The 11,269-nt window shown below is 36.7% G+C and overlaps 1 pseudogene; it reads right to left on the minus strand.

Moving 5' to 3' along the window:
• Positions 1 to 7,085: 7,085 nt before the first annotated feature.
• Positions 7,086 to 9,527, minus strand: LOC113051107 (ammonium transporter Rh type C 1-like; annotated as a pseudogene).
• Between the last annotated feature and the right edge of the window lie 1,742 nt (positions 9,528 to 11,269).

Here is an 11,269-nt window from a genome sequence, read left to right on the forward strand (position 1 = left end):
ATTTACATTGTATATTACATTGTGTTTTAAAGTTAAAATTGTTCACATTTGTGTTTCTGTGATTTACCATTCTCTACCATTTGAACTCTAGGAATAAAAACTGAAATTATAAATGAATGAATGAATGAACAAATAAATACATAAAGCATAATAAACATGCATATTTTTGTAAGGATCTTCCATTATTTATTTATATGTCAAACTCATTTAAAGACAACATGCCCAAATTACTACACTGCATCCTCTGTCACCAAGCTCGTTTTTGCCACCATAAAGAATAAAAAGGCAGTTATGTTGTAAACATTAACTATTTTCAGTATGCAAATGAAAATGCTTTTATTAAAAAACAAAACAGTAAATACAGTATGTCTTTCAGAGAACACTGGAAAAAGTGTTGTGACCAAAATGTTATACAACACAATGTAAATGTTTCAAACTCACAAAAAAACACCATGAAGACATGCATGTCAAGTGTGCAATATATTTTTAATATGGAGCGCTTTTTTTAACTATTGTTTTCATCACTGGTTCTGTAATGTATTCATTATGAGCTTATAATTAAAACAAAGTTACATCTTCTGCAAAAATCAAACCACTGCAAAGTCTAATCACTGATCCAGGGACCATTTCTGTGTGTGTGGGTGATAAAGAGTAAACGAGGTGAGTCCTTGTGCATGATGGAGCTACAGCGTTATCCTCAAACAATCCTGTAAGACAGAAAGGAAGGAAATATTAAATTACATTCAACTTATACATTACACTGTGTTTTGTTTAGACCATAAAAGCAGCCTCTGTAAAAACTTGAGAGTGTGTGTATGTGACAGTGTGTGAACGAGACTGTCCCCGGTCTTAATAATGCCAAAGCACAGCGTCCTTAACACACACTAAACCTCTCCAATACTGCTCCGGAGCGCTATACAAAGCTTAGTGTATCCCATCATGCATCATGTTTTGGAATAAATCGTCAGACTTTTTGCCGAGATCTCACAAGAGGTCATGGGAAGCTGTCCAATGTACAGTATGTGAAATATTGATAATTAGTTATTAAAAATCTCTGTAAACACATAAGTGTCCCATAAGGCAGTGGCTCCCAATCCTGGTCCTGGAGAACCCCAACACTGCACATTTGAGATGTCTCCCTGATCAAACACACCTGATTCAACTCATCAGCTCATCAGTGAAGACTCCAAGGCAGATAAGAGAGACACCAAAACCGTGCAGTGCTGGGGTTCTCCAGGATCAGGATTGGGAAACACAGTCATCAGGTCATGAAAAGTTCGACACACACTTGTGGTTATCATGCTCACTCGAACACTAGGCCAAATACAGGAAAGACGTCAAATAAGTAATCAAGTGGTCAAGTGCAAAGATGGCAAGTGTGGGTATTTGGACAGTGCAACAGTTTAAGAAACAACAAATGCTGTACAAATTATAACAGCAGGAATGTTTGATAAAAGGGACAAACTATCACAGACTTACTGCTGCAAATATCTGCCTCCGCAGCTTTCTGTCTTCTCCATTTCTGAAGGAATCCCTCTCCAGAAACACCACTGGGCTGACTGCCTTTATGTCTTTTCAGCTAAAAATAAAAATAAAAATAATAAAAAGGGGAGAGTAAATAAAATTGAATTATATACAGAATGTTAATAATGATCTGTGAGCAAAATATTTATATATATATATATATATATATATATATATATATATATATATATATATATATATATATATATATATATATATATATATAAACTGATATGAAAGAACTGCAAGATGGAAAAATGCATGTTTTATTATTTATTTTTAATTGGATTTTTATTTTTTTTGGATTTACATTAAAAGGTATTAAAAGCATGGTACAGAAAATATGATTAGTGTGATATCTGTCATATAAAAGCACATAAAAAAACTAACATTACAGTGATACAAACATAGCTGGTTTGGTGATTATTGTATTGTTGTATTGATTATTAATATACCATAGTAAAACTACAGTTACAGTTACTAATGTCCTGTTTACTGTGTTTTAACTTCACATTTCATTTATTACTATTGTAAGTGTCGTGATTACCATGATTTTACTACAAATACAACTTACATCATTGATCCTGAAATTAATAATAATATAAAACGGATCGAAGGTCTATGGCACGTCACGTGACAGATAGAGTTTAATCAGACTAATTAGCAGCTGTGTTCATTTATTTAAACGCAATGAAACTCAAAGACAGCCGCGGATGACCGATATAATACAGCGATTAAACATATGGCACTAATTTGATTAATAAATAAGACAGAATACATTTTATAAAAGGCATTAAAAGAGCGTATATACGACTACTCACCCAAACTGTGGAACTGTCACTGATAGCAAGTATCGCGATGTGTGCTGAATGAGACTTCTTGAACGTGATTTCATAGCGATAAACATCTCATGTCCTCGTTTCGAATTCTGACGCCAAAAGTTTCCCATTGAAAGCAATGAAGGTCGTAGTGCTTCTATATATTCGACGCCGAGAGGCACATTTGGCGTCATAAAAGTGACGCTAGGGGCGCTTGACCATGCTTCGGTTTTTGACGCCTTTGGAGTGAGAATGGGTTGATACATGGTCTTGGTTATATTTATTTTTTAGGGTGGTCTAATGCACATAACTTATGGTTCTGACAACTCCAATTTTGAAAGAATTGTTTTTCTGTAAGTATGTTCTAAACTGACTGCTGATCTCTTACTCATCTTACTCAGCTGCTTGGGGACCAACATATTTTCAACTTTTCACGACTGGATATACTTGCTCAACCTGAACACATCTGCCTTAGGAACACATAATGCATGGTTTACACTATAACTCATTTGTTTCCTACTAAATGGCAGACAGTCTTGTGCGATGTATGGCAACTAGGTAGCTATACAGTATACAGAATAATACATCTAATATTGAAAAGGGGAGTGGCTAAACCGAAAAAACTTTTTTTTGTAAGATTTATTTGAAACTTTTTCCACTCAGAAATGTCAAATAAACGGTTTGCACACTTACAATGTACTTCCATAAGAAAGTACTGGGTAAAACTAGGTAACTACATGTTAAGGTTTGGTTTATTACTTAGTTATTACTTAGTTATTGTAATTACCATAAGAAATACATAGTATGTACACGCAGTACAGGACTGTAAAATTAAGACTTAAAATTTAACTACCATTAAATGTAAAAAATAAGAAACTCATTAAGTTAAACACGAAAAGTAACTAATTAAGTTAAACATAACAATTTGAAGTAGAAAATACCTTTTCAGTCTTCAATTAAATATTTAATATTTTTTACTGTTCATGTTTTATACTGAACAACAAATGTGGAAAGAGTTTCTTTCACTGTTAAATCCCTTAAAAACAATCCGCAACAATATACAATTATTTACATTTACATTTATTCATTTAGCAGACGCTTTTATCCAAAGCGACTTACAGATGAGGACAGTGGAAGCAATCAAAAACAACAAAAAGAGCAATGGTATATAAGTGCTATAACAAGTCTCAGTTAGGTTAACACAGTACACATAGCATGGGATTTTAAATAATATAATATAAAGAAAACAGATAAAATACAGAATAAAATAAGATACAGTATAAAAAAAGAATAGAGCAAGCTAGTGTTAGAGGTCTTTACACACACACACACACACACACACACACACACACACACACACACACACACACACACACACAAACACACACACACACACATACAATTGCATAATTAATGAAAAGAAAATAGAATACAAAAAGATTATAAAGGTAGTTAGATTTTTTTTAGTTATATTTTTTTAAAGAATAGAATAAGAATAGTGTTAAAGTTAGAGGGTTAAATAAAGATGGAAGAGATGTGTTTTAAGCCGATTCTTGAAGATGGCTAAGGACTCAGCAGTCCGGATAAGTCTTAGGGACCAAAGTAGGGACAGGAAACCAGGGAGACATTCAACAAGTAGAACTGACAGAGATAGACTGCATAGACAGGAACTTAAATACAAGCGATAATTACTTAACATAGGTGACCAGAATGACTAATTAACTAAACGAGGACAGGAACTTGACCAAGCAAGAGTGAACAACAACAGAAACATGGACAAAACATGACACAGAACAATCCAGAATCCTGATATATCACTTCCCTCCCGGGAAGGTGTCATGGGCGTGAGCTTGGGAGGAGGTTCCGGAAGAGAACAGAGCATGGGGGTGACGAAGAATGGAGGAGCCAGGGCAGAGACAGGATGGACCCGGAGCACAGCAGGACCCAGACCACAGCCATAACAGCGGCCCACGGTGGATATGATGGTGGAAGGAGGGAAGGCCGCCAACTCCAGGGGGCCGACTAACAGTGGCGAATCAGGTAGTGGAGGAGCCCGAGGCTGAGAGCAAATGAACCAGGGGGATGGCGAAAATCCCATAGGAAAAGGCCATAGTGGAGCTGAGTGCTCTGGTGACCAAGGAGGAGGTTGAGATCCGGAGATCAGCAGCATTGCCTGAGTGACTGAGGACCAAGGTGGAGCTGACGGGAGGAAGGAGCCAAACAGAGCTGGTGGGACAGCCCGACAAGGTAGAGAGAGACAAGGGAGCCAGGTGGAGCTGATGGATCAATTGGTGACAGTGGAGGCAAGGGAGCTAGGAGCCGAGGTGGAGCCACTCGGTCTACGGGCTGAGGTGGAGTATGGGCCTTGGAGACGGAGGTGAGGCATTCTCCGACGCCGGCAGTCCCACGGGGCTCATACAGCAATCATGGTTGTGCTTAGAGTGAGCAGAAGGGCTGTCAGATGACAGTGGAGGAGGAGGGAGGAGTGGGTGGGAAGGAGTGCATTTTCGATAAACGGGCACTGGGGGGCACTTTTCAGGAACAGGCACTGGAGGATCGGAAACCTACTCTGGGCTGGATGAGGGAACCAAGGATGAAGAAGGGCTGGACCTGACTAGCGGAGACGATGGCGAGTGGAGATGGGGCAGTTCAATCTCCAGTTCAGAGTCCCAGTCTATTAGATCCCCCTCCAGGTTTTGGTACCAACACTGCTCCATACCCAGCAGTGATACAGAGGGTGAAGCTCCTCTCTCACACCGTCCACGGCTTGCTCTCTCGTGGCGGGCGCGGTCATCGGCTCTCATATCTGGTCTGACAGGTTGGGCTCAACTTCTGGGGCATTTTCTGCTCTGTCGTTTGGTCTTGCTCTGGCTCGCGGTTGAAAATGGCTCTCCATTATCAATGGGCCTCAGGCTGATGCTCTGTACCATGGGGAGATGGTGTGCTGGGCTCTGGGTCAGGAGTGGATCTGGTGAGATCATCCACGGGGCAGATTGTAAGTGGTGATCTGTTTCTCGCCAGTAATCCACTACAAGAAGGAGGTGAAATTTTCCATCGGTACCATCTTCGGACGACAGCGCTCTGCACTCGGGGTTCAGGCTTGCATCATAGAAAGCGAAGAACGCATCATCCGGGTAGCTGGTTGTTTGAGATACGAACATGAACAGTCTTGTGTGGTCCCCAAGAGATCAGCTCCCCTGCTCCAGCAGAAGGAGGAGGTACTCGGGCGAAGAAGGGGATCAATCGGGCACAACAGAAAGAAAAATAAAAACACTGAGAGAAAATAAAAAAGGGGGGAAACATGCAATAAACTTTATTTTGGTCGGTACTTCTGTCACACAAGGAATGAGGAAACTCTGGAGATAACACGAATAAGTCTTTAATAATCCAAAGTAGAGACAGGAAACCAGGGAGACATCCAACAAGTAGAACCAACAGATAAAATACAAGAGATAATTACTTAACACAGGTGACTATTTAAATAATGAGGACAGAAACTTGACCAAACAAGGACAAACAGGAACAGAATCAGGGGCAAAACACACAGAACAGTCCAGAATCCTGACACCTCCCTAATTTACCCCATTTTTAAGTGCTTCCTTTTGGCAAATAGTTTAGGTCAGTTATAACACCAAAAAGCTGATCTGTTCCATAGAATCTGTTCTCTTTTGTCAGTTTTCAGCCATTCAATTATTATTATTATTTTGTTTGTTTGCTTGTTTTTCCAAAAAAAAAAAAAAAAAAACAGAAACAAAAGCATCCCCCAATCCTAACCATAACTTCAGTGACGGCTTTCAAAGAAATGTCATAAACACTAATTTCTCTGGCGTTAAAAAAAGCCTACTAGGTATTTATTTATTATTATTATTATTTTTTTTGTGTTAGACTTCATCTACAGAGATCTTATGCTAACGGGAATGATCATTTATTATTTTAACTGAACAGGACCTTTCCGCCCAAACACTTATGATGGATATAGCTCTTAACATACCAGAGTTCGTTAACAAAGAGGATTCAGGCAAATATGCAAATTCACCTGTCGAAGACAATCATGATGTAGCATCAACGTCCTTCAGTCCTAAAAAAAAAAAAAAAAAAAAAAAATATAGCATAAACAAGTTAACTTGTTCTGTTTCTTTATAGCGCTCACATATAATTATTTGTATTATTAATGTAAGTTTTTTTAACATTAATTTACATTACAAACAATAATAAGAAAAAAAAATAAGAAGGGATAAATAATTTATATAAACCATGCTCGGATTTGTTTTTGTGGAAGCAGCAGTTTTGGGATGATGACATGGTACAACCCACACCACATGACAATCTTAAAAATTTCCATTGAGTAGCTTAACTTGTTTCATTCTGTAAATCCTCCATGATACTTATTCATTTATCATTCAGAGCTAAAGTTCTTCAGGATGTGGAGTTTTTCCAAGGCTTTTTCGTTTTGTTTTGTTTTTTTCTTACACATTACTTCATTGATACCTGTGTACATGAGAGATTTTACCAAAAATTGATTCATTTCACTTTGCACATTTATCAATTTAATAAATTTTTTTATAAACAAATTCCTAGCACACTTCAATCATGAACACAAGTGATTTTAAACTTAACAGCATGCATACTCACACATCTGGTATGCCTCTTGCATGGTTTATGTTTGAGTGTCTAGAGAGAACATTCTCATCCTCATCCTCAGGAACCTAAAAATATATATATAGACACACACACACACACAACTTACCCTTCTTGTCCATAAACTGTTTCACTGGTAGAAGCTGCAGTAATTTCTCCAACAATACCACCTATAACTCCAGGCATTGCATGTAAGTTATGTATTCCACAAGTGTCTTGTATCTTCAGAGTTTTTTCCATAAAAGGCTGATAAGGAAACAAATATCAATTTATTATGGTTACAAAATTTTTTTATACTATCTTCAATTAAATGGTTAAAACCATTCCACATGTAGTAGCAATATGTTTGTTTGTTTTTTTTTTTTTTTTTTTTTTTTAGCATTTTCAGTACTACAGAAAAAAATAAATAAAACTTACAGTCAGAAAAAGATATCCAAATGTGGAAACAATGCCTGAACAGAATCCCACTATTAGAGAGCCGTACGGTGTAATCATGAACTCTGAAGCTGTTCCCATTGCAACACCACCAGCCAAGGTAGCATTCTGAATATGTACCTCAATAATGTCAAGAAATTTGAATGGTTATTTTATGAAAAATAAATAAATAAATAAATCAACTCAAAATGTCACCAGAGATTTGGTTACCATGTTGAGCTTTCCATTATTCTGTGAGATACTTGAAATAGCAAAGGTAGTGAGAACTGATGAAGCCAGTGTGAGGTAGGTATTTATAACAGCTCTGTGCTGGCCATCTCCATGATCTGCAATAGCAGAATTAAAACTGGGCCAGTACATCCAAAGAAAGAGAGTACCTGTCAAAGGAAGTAGGACAGAAATTATGAATAATTCTGGATATTCTGATAACCTATTGGGTACAAGAGGCATAGACCCCTGGGGTGAAGGACACTTTTGATAATATTTTATTCCAAAACACTAAATTAGCAACAAGCTATTACACACCACTTTTCATCATTGCCAAAAGGGTAAAATTTGATTAAATCACTAACTTAAAACAGAATTAAAATGTCGCACATGTTGTTTTTTTTTTTTGAAGAAGAAACAGACCTGTTCATGAGTTTCAATTTTCTTGAAGATTATTGATTAAATTAGAAATAAAATTTGAAAAAAAGAAGAAAAAAGGGCAGAGGAGGAAAATGCAGAATGCCTGCACTGTAATAAATTATTTTACATAAATAGGGGTTAATCTTACATTAGTTAAGAGGCTTTGAAATTACAAAACATGATTAAATAGAAAATTGCACAGTTTTATAAAGTGGTTATTGAATAAATATGTACTTAAAAACGTTGCAAAATCAACAGCCCTCCTAGAGCATTTTAAATTATTATTTTTTTTTCTTTTTTCCATAATCATTTTCACAAAAATGGTTGAGCTGTTTGTATGGGGGACTTTTGTTATGCACTGTTTGATGCAACAGGGGAAAGCTGCGAGAGACATTCTTTTACTACTCACCAATCATTGCAAACACATCGGAGTGGTAAACAGATTCTTGTAAAGGTCTGCTTTGAGATAGCAATGGTCGATATAAGACCCAAGATACGGTCAAACCATAATATGCTTCAAAAGCCTGGATGACCATGGAACCATCAGCACTTTCACCTATGCATGTATGAGAATTATTAGAAAATAGGTGGATTCAAACTTACATGTAGGAGTTCAATAATGATATACTCCTCAAAAGCAAACAGGGTGACTCCAAACAGAGTAAGAACCATGAGCTGCACTGGGCTGGCTTTTCCAAGACAAGCGCCATAAGCAATGAGACAGCTGGCCACGCAGAAATCTGCATTAATGAGGCTGATTGAAAAATTACAGTAAAATTCTTTAGATACAGATTAAGGATGTAAATATTAAGCATTGCTTCAAAAATGGAACATGGAATCACATGTAATGTTCTGTATCCTTTATAAAGCATGTCAGTCAAGTAAGCTGTAGGGTAAACTAAGTCTAATCACGAAGGTGCACATTCAAGTGATGTTTTGTAATGTCAATAAGTATATTATCAAAAATCTATTACTTCTCAACCCCAATTTTTTATCTTCCAGTCATTTTCTTCAAGATGATGAAACCAGCCTTGGATCAGCAGAGCCCACTGAATACCAAAAGCAGCTATGAGAAAATTTAAACCAACTCCACCAAAACAATAACGCTTCAGAAAGGTCATTAGAAATCCAAAACCAACAAATATCACCACATGCACATCCTGAAAACCTGTGGTAACAGGAGGAAAGAAAGTAAAGAATGTTAGTCCTTCATATATGATTTAGAGGAGATTTAAACAACACTATAGCAGTAAATTCACCAGACTGCAGCAAAACATTTAGATATGTTAGTTACTCACTTGGATATCTATAGTAAAAGTCATTCTCTAAATCTGTGGAAATATTTTTCTTTCTTCTGTGTTCGATCCAGTGGGTGTCAGACTCTTCATCATAATGGATGAAAACTCCAAACAGGATAATCATAGCAATCTGCCAGACAAAGCAGACTGCTGGGAGACTGATTCGTATATTGGTGTTTTTGGCCATTTTAAGTCTTGAAGATTTTCCTGAAGAGAAGTTCAGAAGATGACAGTCAGATTCCTTTCTTCTTAATTTGGTCGATTGCTTTAAATAGGAACATGTGACTCATCTTTTGCCATAAAGATTGTATAGTAAGGTCTGGAGGTGTGTCATAACATCATCAAGTAGCCACTCCTTCAATAGACATACAGTACACACACATAATCATGCCAAGCAAAAGGATCTGACAATATATGGGTTCTTGTGCATAATGTATTGCAAAAAATATTTTCCAAAAGTTGACTTGTTCTAATAGTTTTCCTCTTGCATGATGTGTGGGTTACTTCTTTGTAGGCTTAACATTGTTGTCACTGATGCTCAGACAAAAAGCCTCTTTAGCATCAAGGCTTATCCCCTCACGTTTATGTCAAACATGTGCAGTATGTGCAACATTTATATTATGGTAGACTATGTGCAATATTAGGGGTAACTGTTCTCAAAAAAGCATGCTAACGTGACAAACCATCATTTCTCATCTTGAGTTATTAGATCTTATTTATGTCAGCTGAACACCATACCATCAGTAAATAAGTCCTCATCAATAAAAATAGCAGCTATAAAATCAATAATACAATCATGACCTTCCAGTGATCAACAGTTAGTATATTTTGTGTTTTATTTATTTATGTAAAACTGTTCGTAGTCAAGGGAAGAAGGAGGCGGGAACCGTGAACATTCAAACTAAATTTTAATACTAAAATAAACACAAAATTGTGCAACAGTCCCTCACGGTCATGAATAGAACCAAAACACAAAACAAAGTCCAGGACTGGTCCTCTCTCATCTTGCACTGTCATCACTCATCCTTTTATCCTTCCGGAGCTCCTCTGTGGGACTCAAGACCAGTGAGTGGCGCAGGTGTCGCGCATTATCATTAACATCACCAGCCTCAATCGGTTCCCACGGCTCAATAGAAAGCTTATGAAGACTGTATTTGCTACATAAGTGTAAGCAGTACACATTAAAACATGAATAATGGAAACCCAGTACATACCAGATTTGTCGTATTAACGAGTCATAAACACATCCACAGCTGTAAATCATGGTTTAGTCAGAAAGGTAAGGGTCCACTGAACGACATCTCATGCAGCACGTTTGGTCCAATGAAGCAATAACTTGCCTTTATGTTGTTACAGTAGATACTCATATGATTTATCTTTTTTCAAAAAGTCGGCAAATCATTTAATGGCTACAAATTATATTGAAAGTGTGTCGGCTAAAACTTATGTATGGTTTGTTTTATTAGAAGTCTTTCTGAATTGTGCATTTAGCTAACAAACGTTATAATTCTACCTCAGATAAATGACATTTTAAATTAGTTTAAAATACTCCAAATATAATTTACCAGGAATCCTAGTTGTGTATTTACCAGGAATTCTAGTCAGTGAGCACAACTCATTTAATTTATTTACCATGTTTACAAACTGAACAATGTTTCCCTAGTCTGTAGACAAGCCAAAAAAAAAAAAAAAAAAAAAAAAAAAAAAAGTTATCTCACACTGACACCCAAGCAAAAACACTCTAAACTGGGAGGGAAAATACCATACAAAACTCATGAGAAGCTGCAGTGATTCGTATTAGATGGTGGAATTCTCTGTATCCATACAAGATGGGTCAAACATAATACAAGCCAAGATTAATCAAGACATATTTTCTGTACCTTATAATAGTGTCCAGAGCTAAAAAAAAAAAAAAAAAAAAAAACCTTG

The sequence above is a fragment of the Carassius auratus genome, chromosome 31, assembly GCF_003368295.1.
Source record: "Carassius auratus strain Wakin chromosome 31, ASM336829v1, whole genome shotgun sequence".
NCBI lineage: Eukaryota > Metazoa > Chordata > Actinopteri > Cypriniformes > Cyprinidae > Carassius > Carassius auratus.